Here is a 16,552-nt window from a genome sequence, read left to right as displayed (position 1 = left end):
GATGATTGCCGGTCTCGCCCGATCCGGGCTTGACGGGGAATCACGAGAATTCGGGTCAAATTATACAAGAGTACAAAAAAAAAAAAAAAAAAAAAAAATTGCTTGGCGAACTTTAAGAATCTTACTACTCTCTCTATTTCTTTTTATTTTATCTTTTTTTTTCTTCAATTTTTTGCAGCGAATTATTATCGAATGGACACTAGTCTACCAAGATTTAAAAAAATAGAGTATTTGAAAAAAATTAGCTAAATTCGCGAAATTTGTCCGAAAAACATCGAGTGGTTCTAAAATGGGGGATTGATTTACAAGAACGTTCGATTAGAAACTGAACACTCCCTACAAATATTTAAATATTGACTTTTTTTTTTTCACTTTTGATAATGTGGTAGACTAGTATCTATTCGATAATAATCCGCTGATAAAAATCGAAAAAAAAAAAAAAAAAGCTTAAAATAACAAAAAATAGAGAGGGGACAAGATTCTTTAGGTCCGCTAATAATTTTCTACATAAAAAAATATTTGATTAATTTATGTGATATATATATATATATATATATATATATATATATATATATATATATATATATATATATATATATATATATATATATATATATATGACATATTCCTTCGGTGACAAGTATGTAAATGTTTTGTTTTGATTTTTAATTAAGTCGAATTCTAAACAAGACTATTAAAAAAAAATTAAATTAATTGTTGATTTTAAATTCTATTTCTCTTCCTGAAATAAAGTTCTAATTTATTTTTTAAAGTTTGACACTCTAACTCTAATTGAATGTTTTAATTACTGGCGACCATTGCTTTTCTTTCTTTCGCCCAAAATAGTTTTTTATTTAAATGTTTTTAAAAAAATTTAATACAAGAAAGAGGCACTTCTGCAGTATGCAGACGTCGGCCATTGTTAGAGGGCGATAACTCCAATTTCTTCTTGGTCAAATAACACGGTAAATAAGTAACGAATAAGAATTTTTTTCCGTACAGAAAAATATTTGGAAGCCAAATCATTTATTGTATAAAAATGTATCAATATATAATTGTACCTATTTACTATGCCTCCCCACGGGACAGAGTTAGACACTAGGGTCGTTTTTTAACGTGGAGAAAAGGTACAAAAATAAAAATTGTCTCAATCGTGAAGGATTTCTCCTCCACCGAAAGAGAACAAGAAATAGAAGTGCAGCATCTGAAGAACAGATGGTATTTATTTGCTCCCCCACCGAGCAAATTAGGCACAAGGCCGATTTTTAATGTGAGGAGTGAAGGGAGGGGGAAGGGAAAAAGGGGACCAGCTCCCGAGAGGTGGGAAATGGGAGCTGGTTAATGGTCAAGCATGTGGGGTTGCCCCCACATCTGGTATTTGCTAGTCATAGCTAGTCATAGCTTGCAGTATCTGCCGGAACAGATACTACACTTTGATCTTGTCCCGAAGGCCAAGGTGTAAAAACATTTCAAAGTTTGCGTAAAAAATATAATTTTAATGAAAATAAGTTTAATAAAACAATTTTGTAATGAAAGCAACATAGGATTTTTACAAAGTATAATTTTTTTTTCAAAGAAATAATTTAAATGAAACATTTTTCAAATTAAAGCACCATTGAAGGTCAACAACCGAGAAGCTCAAGCTAGCGACAGAAGATGGCCGCCGTTCGCATACTGCAAAAGTGCAGAATTTTTTCCTTTTTTTTTTTTTACGTAAACAAAACATTGAAAACCTATCCCTACACCCTATGCTAATCCGCTCCCCACCCCACCCCACTGCGACATACGTTTTTTAGGTAAAACTGAAAAACCCGACGATGATTTTTTTTATTATTGTGTATAGTTTACAATATATAGCAAAACGAAAACGTAGTCAATATATATATATATATATATATATATATATATATATATATATATATATATATATATATATATATATATACCGTGGGTGTTTGGGTGTATGTATGTGTGTGTTGGGGTGGAGAGGGCTCCCTTAAGCCGCGGTGAAGGCAACCCTTCTAGGAGAAGCAAATCATAAAGCGGGAGAGCAGTCCAGTACCCGCATTAAGCTGGTCTGCAGTTTAACTTGTTGCTGGATTTCAACATTTTGAACCGAGAGAGAGACATAGCTGTCGTACAAAGCTAAGACTCTGTAACATCATCTGTGTATAGATACTCCCTCAGGCATTTGTCTATAAAAATGGTCCTGTGGCGATAGAAGTCATTTTTAGGCTCATGGACTTTGTGTTTGAGGGAGTGGCACTCGTCTGACAAGACGTTGCAATCATCATCATTATATATATATATATATATATATATATATATATATATATATATATATATAAACAACATGTAAAATATGGTTAGCATTACCTGAATGCTCTTCGTTAAAACTCCTCGATAATTCACTGAAAACTTGAATTGGAAACCAACACATTGAGGGCATTACCAAGGCTGCTGTGAAGGTGAGCGCTCTCTATTGTGCGAGAAAATTACTCACACATGAGAGTATTATGTACCTCTACGAAGCCACCACTCGTCCATGCATAGAGTATTATTGCCACATCTAAGCTGGCGCGTTTGCTACTGGTTTCCCGCTTTTAGATCGGGTTAAAAAAAGAGTCACTAACCAAATAGGTACCGTACTATCAACTAAACTCTAATCTCTGCCGCATCGCTGCAATGTCGCGTCTTTGTGTCTGTTTTACAAGTGCTTTAATGGAATAAGCTGGGATGAAATCATAGCACTTGTGCTCCCTCAATATACATGTCTCCAATTAACCTTAACAGCAAAATCCTACCCCTTCACTATATATAGGCCCTTAGATGCTGGAAAGTCTTCTACTCTAATTTTTTGGGGGGGTATTTAGCAGAGAAGCCAACAAACGAAGAGTAAAAAAATTGAATATATAACAAATAAATGTTACCAAAGGCAAGATAAGTTGCTCTTGGATATGGATGAGATTTTTGTGTGTGTGGGGGGGGGGGTGCGTATTTTGAAGTTTTATTCGGCTCTGAAAAGAACTAGTGTCTAGTGTTAAATCGATAACAACATTGTCGACCTCGAACATGCTGTCTTCAAAAAGTCAATAATGGTTAACAACTGGAAAAATAAACAAAATACTGATAGAAATCCACCCAATAAATGTGACAGTGACACTTATTGAGCAAATTTTTATCAATACCTTTTTTTTTTTTTTTTTTTAGACTTTTGAGACATCATTGACTCTCCGTAGTCTGCATGTCCCGGGTCGACTATGTTGTTATCATTTTAACTCACTAACTAGACACCAGTTCTTTTTCAAACCGAATAAAAACTTCAAAATACATTAAAACGCAAATCCAGGTTTCTTGGCTTTACTGCTAAACCCCCTTTTCTTCTCTCAGACTGCTGAACTTTGCAAAAAAAAAAAATAATAATAATAATAATAATAATAATAATAAATAAATAAATACTAAAATAAATGTCTTGCTTCCCTGACTGTATTAACCTTTAATTAAGTTTCAATATAATCTGAACAGACATCTCTCTGTTCAAGTTCCACAGCCCAAATGATAACCTCTTATGTATCAAGTAGCAATATATATATATATATATATATATATATATATATATATATATATATATATATATATATATATATATATATATATATATATACACACACACACACACACACACACACACAAGGTGTTTCAAAAGTCTTGGAACATTTTGAGTTATTAAAAATCGTTATGTTCCCAAGACTTTTGAAACACCCTGTGTGTATATATATATATCCCCTCTCTGATCCTGCCCTCACCTCAAAACTAAACACTCCCTCCCTCCCCACTGAGCACTAACGGCTCCGCACCCACTAATCGATTTCCGACTACTACTGCTAATACCATTCGCCATGTCAGCACAACCAAATCTTACATATTCCTGACGATGTCTTGACGAAAGACGAAAAGCAACAAAAATCGCGACATGCTTCGAAGAGGCAAATCTAAATCTAACTATGAGGCATATATTAATACCTTTGATTTATACACAAAAACATCACCAGAAAAGATTAAAAAAATAAAAAAAGGTATAACTAAACAAAAGCTGATTGTTATCTTTAACAATGTTTGTCTTAATGAAAAAAAATGCTGTCTAAATATACAATATATATATATATATATATATATATATATATATATAAAACGTGAAAATGTCTATCTGTCTGTATGTCCGTGTGTGTACATTTCCCTATGCAATAACTCTGTCAATTTTTAGTCTACATACTCGAAATTTGATATACAGGGTACTGAGATTTGGAGATTTGGGAAAATCGATGTGATCGGTTTTTGGCTAGAAATTTGTCGATTAAAGGGTCAAAGTTCAACGATTTTTCCTTCGAGAACTCTACGAAACTCCTCCGACAATTTTAGGTCTACGCTCTTGAAATTTTAGATATAGGTTCCTTGGACATGGATCTAACTTAATAACTTGATTTGAGCCCAAAACAATAAATTTTAAGGAGTAATGATAGGGGTCAAAGTTTTAAAAAATTGACCGCTTCTTTTTCTTTTTATTTTTTGCTCAACATACACCTCCAAATACCCGGGAAACGCCGAGCACCCATGCTAGTATATATATACACTGAAAATTTAAATCTTGTTTGTATCTTGTCATCCTACACACTGCATTACATCAAATGATGATGTACTGAAAGACGAATGAAAAAAAGAGTTTTTATCCAAAATTAAGGGGGGAGGGTTTCTATGATATATTCTAAAAACTGTAAATTCATTAAGCAGTTTTATTTTTATATAGCAAATCATTTTTTTCTTACAATTTTAACGATTTTAATAGTAAATTATATCCATTGAAAGGTTGATTTGATCTCGATTGTTTGAAGTAAGTTGTCTCCCCTTTATTTATTCAGCATGACGGATCAAAACACAGTATCTCGGTTCGTAATAGAATTTGATTTTCTTTTAAAAAATCTACTTGATAAATTTACGTGATTTTTGGAAAATGATATTTTCATTCGATGACGGACGGATACATGCATCATCATAAAGATTTTTCTGTATCTTTTTTTTTTTTTTTTTTTTTTTAATAAGCTGAATTCTGGACTTACACCAACAAAATACCGTAAACATTGAACTGAACTTTGAAAATTCTAGTACAGTCTATATTCCTCCTACTTATCCACGAATGATTATTATGAAAATATAAATGTACGCATTTACTTGAAAATGGATGACATTTACAAAATGTACTTAATTTTTAAAAAGTATATAAAATAAATACTGACCCAATGGTTTTGCAACTAAAACTATCGATTTTGTTATCTTATATTTTATCTTGCTTGCTATTTTGCTTGTCATCGGGCCCACTACATTATTATCAAGCTTCGGGACAAGATCAAAGTGTAGCATCTGTTCTTCAGATTCTGCACTTCTATTTCTTGTTCTCTTTCGGTGGAGGAGAAATCCTTCACGACTGAGACAATTTTTATTTTTGTACCTTTTTCTCCACGTTAAAAAACGACCCTGGTGTCTAACTCTGTCTCGTGGGGAGGCATAGTAAATAGGTACATTATTATTAAGCTTGTGAATGGATGACGTCATATTGGATAAATGCCAGTAGGTATGAATGGTGGTTGCCAAAACAAGCATGAAGTCACAAAGGAAGTTGCGGACGTGAATGTTTGTTTAAAGCAGCAGCAGCAGCAGCCGTAACTGCTATTTTATCAGTCAATGTGACATTGACTCAATGTCAAAGTTCAGAAATCTATTATATATATATATATATATATATATATATATATATATATATATATATATATATATATATATATATTATGTATGTATGTATGTATGTATATATTTTGTGTCAGGTCATGTCATATGCTACTGGTACCATGTAACCCAGTACTACCTGCCTCATGGTCGGGTCACCGGCGACTAAACTGGTTCCCCCACCAGACTTGTTTGGTGAGGAGGGCGACTAGTCTCCCTGAAGGATTAAAAACAAGACCTTCCAAAGGGCGAATGAACTCTTTTTCTGGGTCAACGGCCAACTAGCACCGTCTATATTTGTGTGTGTATATGTGTATTGGGGTGGAGAGGGTTCCCGTAAGCCGTGGTGAAGGCAACCTTTCTAGGAGAAGCAAATCTCTGATTTAAAAAACCATAAAGCGGAAGACCATTACCCGCATTAAGCTGGTCTGCAGTTTTATTTGTTGCTGGCTATCTTGCTCTTGCTTGTTGCTGGATCTCAACATTTTGAATCGAGAGAGAGACTTAGCTGTCGTACAAAGCTAAGACTCTGTAACATCATCTTTGTATAGATACTCCCTCAGGTATTTGGGTTCATGGATTTTAAATGTCTGAGGGAGTGGCACTCCTCTGACAAGACGTTGCAATCATCATGTATATATAACCATTTCTAACCTGACGGGTCACGGATTAACTAATAACTAACAGGGACACCGGACGTTGCCCGGAAATGAATGTGGATCAACAAATGTTTCACCCTCACATATTTTAATGTTCATCGAAATCGGTAAAATTGCCCATCTTTCTATCCCCCTCCCCCTACATTGCACCGTAGAGAACCTGCTATTGATTTTATAAAATTATTTTTATATTAATCGCTTGAATTAAAGTTTAAAATGTAAATATCAAGTATCATGGTTCAGTTGTGCTCTAAACAAACATTCAGTTTGAACGCGCCCCGGGGAACTTACTGTTGATTTTATATGCCCGCCTTTTCTACTTGTGCTGTGGTAATGATTTGAATTAGTTTAAAAGTCAAATATCGTGGTTAAATTGTGCTCTAAACAGAAACATTAAGTTCGAACACATCCCTGTCATATCAAAGAGATACTCTTGATTTTATATGTCAGGCCTTTCTGCTTGTGCGGTAATAAAACTTCTTAAAAGCGACTTGCGATGTTAGGCTGTATAAGTCGTTAACGTTAGTCAAAATCGCCTGTTCCTTCTTTCATCAAATTTTTTCGATTATTGATTATCGATACTTATCAAAGACATTCCGATACAAAACCTATCTAAGAACACTGCCAGGCACACAAGTACATTTGTGTGAAATTTCAAAAACTCGACCCAGCCGTTTCGGGGTCCATAGGGAACGACATACACAAAGTTTCATTTAATATAGTAGTAGGTAATTCAGCCGAATTGAAAAAAAAGAAGGACAAAAAATACAAAAAAAAATATCTATGATATTCGTACCAATCACGGAACGATTAATGTCATATTCCAAAATTCACGTAAATTGATCAAGTAGTTTTTTTATTTAAAAAATTGTTTTTTTACTCAGAAAATCAAATTTTATGAGTAAACAGAAAATTACCGTCTCGCGTCGCCATCTTAAAAAAAGAACTTGCAAGATCAGTCTTGTAAAGCTTCCGATTTCACGTTAATCGCTTTAAATCGTTTAAAATTATTTTCTTTTTATTGAAATAAAACTTCTTAATCCATTTACGTAATTTTGGGAATATGACATTTCCGTTCCGTGATGATCACGTACATTATAAAAATTTGGCAATCTGGAAGCTTAACTTATTGTTGTAAGGGAGGTAAGTCTATTTTTCAAAAGTTGTTGCAAAAAAATTGTTACAATTATTCGAATGTTTTTTTTTTAAAGAAAAATTGCAGTATCGTTGCATTTTTTTTTCGTGTGTTAATGTTTAAAACTTACTTACATTGAATAAAGTAGTTAAAAAAATTCTTACAATTCTTAGTATAATAGAATATCTCCCAATGAGCTAAACTTCCGAATTACCAAGGAATTTTGGAGGTGTTTTTTTATTTATTTATTTTATTTTATTTTTTTTTTTTTTTTCATTTTCTAATTAGGTTGAATTCTAAATAGAAACCAAATTTTCATACCGTAACTATTGACATTATAAAACTCCAAACTAAAATTTCTTCATTTTTATTTTTTAGCCGCAGCGTCCGCTTTGTGTCGGTACGGGCGTCTAAGTCTGCAAGCCACACCACAACGAGGCTCAATTAAAAGCACCATCATCATTGTCCTGAGTAATACATTAAATAACAGCATTTTCATATTTATCATCATCATTGTCTTAAGTAAAACAATTGTTCATCAAAACGAGCGTGTCGTATAGCATGTCGTCTTTTAATGGTTTTGTAGGACAACATTTCTCATATACAACTTCATCAGGAGGTACTTGTCCAGAATTCAACCTTATTAAAAAAAAAAAAAAAAAATGCAAATAGAGAAAAATCTTTATGATATTCGTTCTCGTCACCGAACGGAAAGGTCATATTCCAAAATAGTAAATGTGTAGTTTAGCGGCGTAAATTATTTGACTGACAAAAAATTTATAAAAACTATTTATTTTTATATAAAACACATTATTAGACCCAAAGGCTGAAATAACACAAGAAAAAAAAAATCATTTTTTATATTATTTCATCATTTTTTATTAGACTAAATGTACGACATTCGAGGCTTTTAAAATGTGGTCTTTCTAAGGTTTGACAGATTGGCCTATTTAAGGCCAAATTTGGCCTTGTTTTACGCTCTTTCATTACATTATGGCGGCCAAAAACAGTTCCATGAAAGAGCGTAAAAAAGGTCAAATTTGGCCAATCTGTCAAACCTTTAAAAGGCTAAAATTTAAAAGCAATATGACGGTCTCGAATATCGTACATTTAGTCTAATAAAAATGATGAAAAAATAATAAAAATGATTTTTCTTCTGATTTTATTTCAGCCTTTGGATCTAATAATATTTTATCGCAAAATAAATAGTTTCTATAATTTTTTTTTTTTTGTCTAGCAAATAATTTACGCAGCTAAACTACACATTTACCCCCAAAATTGCGTAAATTGATCAAGCATTTTTCTTTTACTAAAAAGATCAGATTTTATGAATAAGCGAAAGTTTGTGTTTTGATCCGCCATATTTTTTTAAATAACTGGAGATAACTCAATTCGAACTACCGAGATCAATTGTAATGGATAGAGTTTACTTTTAAAATCATTAAAAAAAATAATAATAATAAATGTTACGTGATTTTTGGAACGTGACATTTTCGTTCGGTGACGGCTATGTACATAATAAAGTTTTGTCTATTTTTGTTTTTTAATTAGATTGAATTTTAGCGAAGCACACATCAGTGATTTAAAAAATTTTCGATTTATAAATTTGTGTGAATATCTCTCGTGTGTTGAGGTGGGTGAGGTGGGGTGGGAGTTCTCCGCCACGTGAATTATACATTGTTATTTTTTTATTTATTATTAATAGTATTTTTTTTTGTAAAGACCAATACCGTAAGATAAAGAGAAATCGTAATTTTTATTTTTTTAATATTCTTTTATTAAATCCATCTGAATTCTTCGCAAATAAATCAGCCATTTTCATTATGGGGGGGGGGTAAAATGGCTTCGTGAGCCTTCGAAATTTGAAATAAATTTGGAAACGTCTAAACTGTTGAATAGAAAGTTAGGGCATTTATTAGAAAAGTCAACAAAATAACAACTAAAAATAATGAAAACTAAATATGTAACAAACTAGTAGGGACAGCCGACGTTGCCCGGGATGAATGAGGATCAACGAATGTTCCAAACTTCCAATAATTTTATTGTCATCGAAATCGTTTTTTTTTTGTTTTTTGTTTTTTGTTGTTTTTTTTTTACAAGGGAGTTATCACTTATCTAGATCCGAAGGCCACTCGAGGTTAAGTTATAGGGACAACAGTGTAATAATCGTTGTAGTGGGAATTTGGTATAACAGCTCACTAGAACATTGAACTTGAGGTCGACTATATTGTAGTCAGCTGGAAAGCAAGCCAGCGGAATAGGGTTCCACAGGGGAGCAGTTCTAGGAAAGAAGTTTTGTTCATGGAATCCATGTTCAAATTTAGGCAGAGACAGAGTGGGGGGGGGATTGTTTTATAGTAGTTTTAATTTAAATAGTGTGGGTTTTTTTTTTGTGAAAGTTTGGCAAGAGGCGGGGCATAGATTGGAGCTCAGTATTTAATTTTCGATCAAACCATTGATTACATGCAGTGGAAGGAAACTTCACACGCCTCCCTACAATGACTTTGTCCGTAATACATTGTAGTTAACATTACACCGTAGAGAACCTACTGTTGATTTTATAAATTATTTATTTATTAATGGCTTGGATTAAAGTTTAAAATGCAAAAGTCAAGTATTATGGTTCAATTGTGGTCTAAACAAAGACATGCATTTCGAACGCACTCTTGTTTTATCAAAGAACTTACTGTTGATTTTATACACAAGGCCCTTCTGCATATATGGTGATAAAACTTCTCAAATGCTCTTGTAATGTTAGGTTGTATAAGGGCGTTAACTTTGGTCAAAATTGGACTGTTCCTTTTTCAATCAGATTTATTTGATTATCGATTTTCTATACTTATTGGAGGCATTCCAATATAAAATCTACCTAAGAACACTCCCAAATGCATAATGTATGAACTTTATGTATGAACTTTCAAAAAATCCGCCCAGCCGTTTTGGAGTCCATAGAGAATGAACTCAAGCACACACAAACACACATACAGACAAAGTGCCTTTTATATATAAGTAGAGATAAGTGCTATGAAAGACCAGCTAAGTTACTTATCCATCTACTTGATTAAGTTTTTTTGTGATTTTACTTATTTTAAAGTGTTATTTTTAATTAAAAATAAAGTAGTGTAAAGCTGGTCCAGTTAGAATGTAAAGACCCAGGTCGATCCTCAATAATCGCTCAAAAATCGAAAATTAAACAAAATAGTAATAGAAATACATCTAATAAATGTCACCAATCACGTGAAAATGTAATGTTCTACCAGAGGGTTTGCACCTAGTAATTCACTCCCGTTCATCCGTCCGTTTGTTCGCACTTTTCTCAATAACCATGTCTTGGATTTGTTTGAAATTTTGCACACACATTAGTCATGGTGAAAACAAATTTTTGCCGGAACGGATTTTCCAGGATAACTCTAGTAGCCCTCCTCCCCCCTAGGGGGCACTATAGGGGTAAAATTGCCCCCAAATCGTTCATCCATTCATTTGTTCACACTTTTCTCAATAACCACGACTTGGATTTTTTAAAAATTTTTGCACAAACATTAGTTATGGTGAAAGTAATTTTTTCACTCGTGAAGAGAGACCCCGTATGCTCGGCTTATTTTCATTTTAACTTGGCAGTTTTTACATAGGAGTCACCACTTTCTTTACATAGGATTCAACCCTTCTCTTCGAGTGGCCTTGAGGCTGGAGACCACTCAAGGATAAGGGTTATATATATTTTATCAAATTATCTAATTTCACCCTATATTTTGAACTCCACGGCCTAACGTTCACAGGAAACATGAGTTGGAACAATTTCATTAAGAGCATTGCCAGGACTGCTGCAAAAAAGGTAGGTTCTCTCTACCGTGCTAGAAAGCTACTAATGCCCAAAAGTATCCTGTACATCTATAAGGCCACCATTCGCCCATGTATGGAGTATTGCTGTCATATTTGGGCTGGTGCATCTGCTACTAGTCTCTCACTCCTAGACAAGGTTCAAAAGAGAGTCGCCAACCTGATAGGTCTTGAACTGTCATCTAAGCTTCAACCTCTGTCCCATCAACGAAATGTAGCATCCCTCTGCCTGTTCTACAAGTATTTTAACAGTGAATGCTCCGACGAACTGCAAGCACTTGTACCCCCCCCCCGACGTAAATACCTCCGACAAACCTGACAAGCAGCAAAATCCCACCCCTTCACAGTTGAGATCCATAGATGTAAAAGAGCCTTCTACTCCAGTAGTTTCTTCCCCAGAAACGCTAGACTTTGGAAGTCTCTTCCAGGTTCCTGCTTCCCCAACTGTACTGACATGCAGCAGTTCAAGTGTAACGTGACCGACATTTTGCTGCCCAAATCCCCACATAGTACCCCTGTTGCTTATGTCCCTGATAGTAGCCCCCTACATCAAAGTGACAATGTGCCTTGTTTGGGGTGAATATGTAATAAAAAAAAATATATATATATATTTTATCAAATTATCTAATTTCATCCTATGTTTTGGGAAGTGATGGTGGTCAAGTGGTTAAGGATATGAACTAACGACCTGAGTGTTTCAAGTTCAAATCCAGGATGTTGGTAATCTTCTCGTGATCATTCCGTAAATACCCAATGTCTTTCTAGAAAAAAAATCTGTTTAGAAACCAATGCTAACAATAGAATCTTCAGATTCGTCTGATATGATGATGATGCTGAATCCATAAATAATTTACGGTGAAAGAAAAATACCATTACTTTTATTTTTAAGTAAAAAACATTTTAAAACAAGTTAAAATACACAAATAGTTGGATAGTAAATAGAAGAGTAACTTAGTTTGCCTTTGGTAATATTTATTTGTTGTATATTTGTTTTTTTTTACACCCTTTTTTTGTTGGTTATTCTAATAAATGCCCAAAAGTCATTTAAAATGGCTTTAAAATTCTTAGTAAATACTCATTTAATTAAAACATGGACTGCTTTGAAAACTCAATAATTTTATAAATCTTATTTATAAAACTCACTATGTCTGTCTATCTCCATTTTTTTCAAACTGTATCTCAACTGAGACAGAAGGTCGCAGAGCAGCCCGAGGCAGCTCAAATGATTGCATTTCTTGTTAAAATAGTTGATAAGGGGGTTAACATGGAAAGAAATGAGAACCGTGGATTAAATAAAAGGTTCCATTTGAAATTTTATGCAGATCCCTGAGTTTGATGAAATATAACTGAAGAAGGTTGGAGGTTAAATCGACTGAAACGTTGTGAATATGACACTTATGATGAACACAGTAGTCCGAAGATCCAAATCCTACAAAAAATTGGTTCTTATGCAGAATATGAACTATGTTATTTTTAGACAGGACTATTAAGTTTAATAGTAGTAGTAGTAGTATAGCAAAAACAAATGGGACTTTTTTCCTTCTTAATAAACCTTTTCTGTGTTACATTTTATGAAGTTGTTGCGTTCGTCATTTCAGAAGCTTGTATTATTTATTTTATTAGGTTGTGCCTTAAAAGCATCTAAACTCTAAAGTAGTATCGTTTGAGTTAGATCTCTATACTGCTATTTTTAAGTCTGAGAAATTGTCTTCAGGTAGATGGGCTGTCACACAGCCTCCTTCCAGTCGGGTGACTGAACAGTGTAGGATCAGGTGGTCTATGTCCTGGGTGGCTTCCTTGTACTTTAGGCAGATTGGGGAGTCTATTTGCCTCCAGCTATGTTTGTTTACTGCAGTTCTTCAGTGTTTTGTCCTGATCCGGTTTGCAGCTACCCACTACTCCCTACTATCTGGGAGGTGCAAAGTTGGGTCTGCAATGGTGTCCCTTCCTTTGGAAGTATTATTTTCCATTCCTTCTTCCATGTCTCAACTGGGTGGACATTTTTGATTTTTCAGTTGTGGAAGGGTTTTGGGGACTTGAGTCTGGAGGTATCTGGGGCATCTTTTAAAATTTGCTGGATTGGTAAATCCCTGCACGAAGGATCACCACTTTGTAGTAGTGCGTAGGCTTTAAAACTAGGATTGTTTCACCCGAGTGATTAAACAAAATTAAGAGACTTTTGGAATTCCGTCCTGATTAATTCTTCTACACTGCCACAACAGGAATGCAAATTAAGTTTAATGGCACTTTTATGGTATGTCGTGTTTATTAAATTGTTAGGTGAAAGTACAGAATAGTTTTAAAAAATAATGCCCTCTCCTCTCTATGTAATAAAAGGGTTCCTAAATAATAACGTACTCAAAAATTAAAGTAAATTGATGCTGGGTACAGCTAATTAATACTATCATAGCGAAATTGTATAAATTCCAAATTATAAAAAAAAATAATTAAGTAAAAAAAAATGATGACAAGTAGAAATAATTTTTTTTTTTTTTATAGGAGTCACCACTTTCTTTACATAGGAATCAACCCTTATCCTCGAGCGGCTTTGAGGCCCAGAGGCCACTCGAGGATAAGAGTTATATATATATATATATATATATATATTATCAAATTATCTAATTTCATCCTATGTTTTGGGAAGTGACGGTGGTCAAGTGATTAAGGATATGAACTAAGGACCTGAGTGTTTCAAGGTCAAATCTAGGATGTTGGTAATTTTCTCGTGGTCACTCCATAAATACCCAATGTCTTTCTAGAAAAAAATTCTGTTTAGAAACCAATGTTAACAATAGAATCTTCAGATTCGTCTGATATGATGATGAAGCTGAGTCCATAAATAAATACCATTTCATTTTTTTTTTTTTTTTTTTACAAAGAAGTCATCATTTATCAAGGCCCAAAGGCCACTCGAGGATTAATGGGTGTACAGTAGTCAATGGGACAATATCGTAGTCATCGTTTGTAGTGGAAATTTGGTAAATTGGATTACTTAAGGGGGACGGCTCATCCAAAACTTGTTTACATTGGACTTGAAAATGACCATATTGTAGTCAGCTGGAAAGCAGGGAAACGGAAGAGAGTTCCACAGGCGTGCAGTTCTATATAAAAAAAGCTTTGTTCATGTACGTTTAGGTTTAGACAGAGATAAAAATTTGTATTTATTTGTATGCAATTAATTACGTTATGAAAATGTTTTCTTGATTGTATTAATAATTAATTTTGAAATAGTGCATATTTTTAAAGTATGAAAAGAAGAACGGAAAGTATTTCCAATTAAGAGCAGCAAATTAATTAGAAAAAAAAAACATTTCAAAATCGGAATTCCTTCTGACAATGTCATAATGGTTATTGAAATTATTTCGCCATCAATAAGATAGGAAACATTTTATGCAATATTCCGTTGTTTTATTTTAGAATTCATCAAACTTAAAATAAAAATTAAATCATCAAAATTTTGAATAAGTGGCATGTCAACTTTTAGGGAAATCCTAATAAATGCTGCGGATAAGTTTGTATTGCATACTATAAATACTAGCGGGGATAGGGCAGCCTTGCCTGGTCATAAAATATGCTTAAATATATTTGAATTTGTGCAGATACGTTAAGTTTTAAAATTATTTTAGCTACATAGAATAAGGGAAATTAGATATTGAGGCAGAAAAAAGGATATTGAACTTTAAATCCAAAATGCATGCTAAATCCTGAAATGGAAGTTCCTGATAATAAGGAGGTAAAAAGATCCAACGTGTATTGTAATCTTTCCAATGCACAAGATAACACTAGGTACCAAACTTTAAAAACTTTTTAACTTTCTATGTTTATTGCCTTTAGCAAATAAGGTGCAAACCAATAATAACATTTGCCAATATTTTTTCTCTGAGGAGATGAATAAACATCGAAAACTCATGGAATAAGGAAATATATTTATGAAACTGTATTCTTTGTTTTGCAAACAATAAAAAAAAATCTATATTTGAAAATTAACCTTTTCAAATTATAAAATTTAAATACCTAAATTATGATTTATTTGCTCTATCTTGTATATTGAGCAATTCTTATTTAGCTGGGATTGTCTTATATAAAATAATACAGTCAACCCCCGGGATACGGCATTAAAAATTAGTAGCAAAATACAGTACATAACATTATAACTAACGCTGTAAGGTGGGACAAATACCATAACCAGAGGCCGGAAAAACATTGTATTCCACATCGTAACCTGGAAAAAAAAACGTTTCCTAGGATCACCGTATCCCGGGGTTTCACTGCAATTGTTTGCTGTTCTTCTACAAACAATGATAATTATAATGGCTGCCATTTAAAAGGAAAAGAAGAAGAAGAAAAAGAAGAAATATAATCTTTAATCTTTAATTGTAGTTATTTAATGATTTTAAATTGGCATTGCGCATTTCCAAATCTTAAATCTAAATCAGATACGAATCATCCTTAGCAATAGAACACAAACTTTTTAATTGCTGTGATTAAATATTGTCTGCTTTTTAAATATTTGCCTGTAATAGTGAATGAATCTGGCTAGGGCCCACACGAAACCAACAGAGATTAGATCATTCCTGTAATGAGCTGATCCCTGTTTATTGTGGCGTAATGCTGGTTTTGTGCAGTCCTAGAAGGTCCACCCTCCTAGGCTTTACCTTCTCTCTTTGAGAAGGGATTAGTTTATTGCTAATTGCATGCGGCGCCCTTACGATGGGGCTGCCCAGAGACTTTTTTGCAGAAAATGGTGTCACAATTCTTGCAGTAGGAGAGAACTAAATATCCGCCCCCCTCGCAATGTAATGATGAAGAAAAGATTAATTTTAAATGTACCTCCTCTTAAGAGAAAGAGAGAGAGAGAGAGAGAGATTAGGCGAATGAAAATTCAACCAAACAAAACGGATACTACATTGCGCCTAACCTTAAAACTTGTCGACATATTTCTGTTCATCCATCCAAACAAAGATTTCACTCGTTATAAACCATCCTTGGTGTATAATTACTATTTCCTGTTAATTTCAGTGTTACGTGACTAGTAGTTTAAAAGTTTATCGGTTAAATATTTACACTCAGACACACATACATACATACATCTGTTGTTTTATTTATATAGATCTAGTGTTTTTGTTGACAATAATAATAATTT

At 33.5% G+C, this 16,552-nt stretch overlaps 1 protein-coding gene and 1 long non-coding RNA gene across 14 annotated transcripts in view; one reads left to right on the top strand and one right to left on the bottom strand.

The window, feature by feature from the left end:
* LOC145258201 (uncharacterized) overlaps positions 1 to 16,552 on the bottom strand; it is a 418,516-nt gene that overhangs the window by 321,120 nt on the left and 80,844 nt on the right. The gene's annotated exons all lie outside the window — the stretch shown is intronic.
* LOC145258204 (uncharacterized) overlaps positions 1 to 16,552 on the top strand; it is an 82,582-nt gene that overhangs the window by 31,187 nt on the left and 34,843 nt on the right. The gene's annotated exons all lie outside the window — the stretch shown is intronic.

The sequence above is a fragment of the Euprymna scolopes genome, chromosome 33 (genome assembly GCF_053919585.1).
Source record: "Euprymna scolopes isolate OS-2025 chromosome 33, ASM5391958v1, whole genome shotgun sequence".
In the NCBI taxonomy this organism is placed as follows: domain Eukaryota; kingdom Metazoa; phylum Mollusca; class Cephalopoda; order Sepiida; family Sepiolidae; genus Euprymna; species Euprymna scolopes.
The sequence above is the reverse complement of the archived record's forward strand: the minus strand, read 5'-3'. Positions and strand labels throughout refer to the sequence as shown.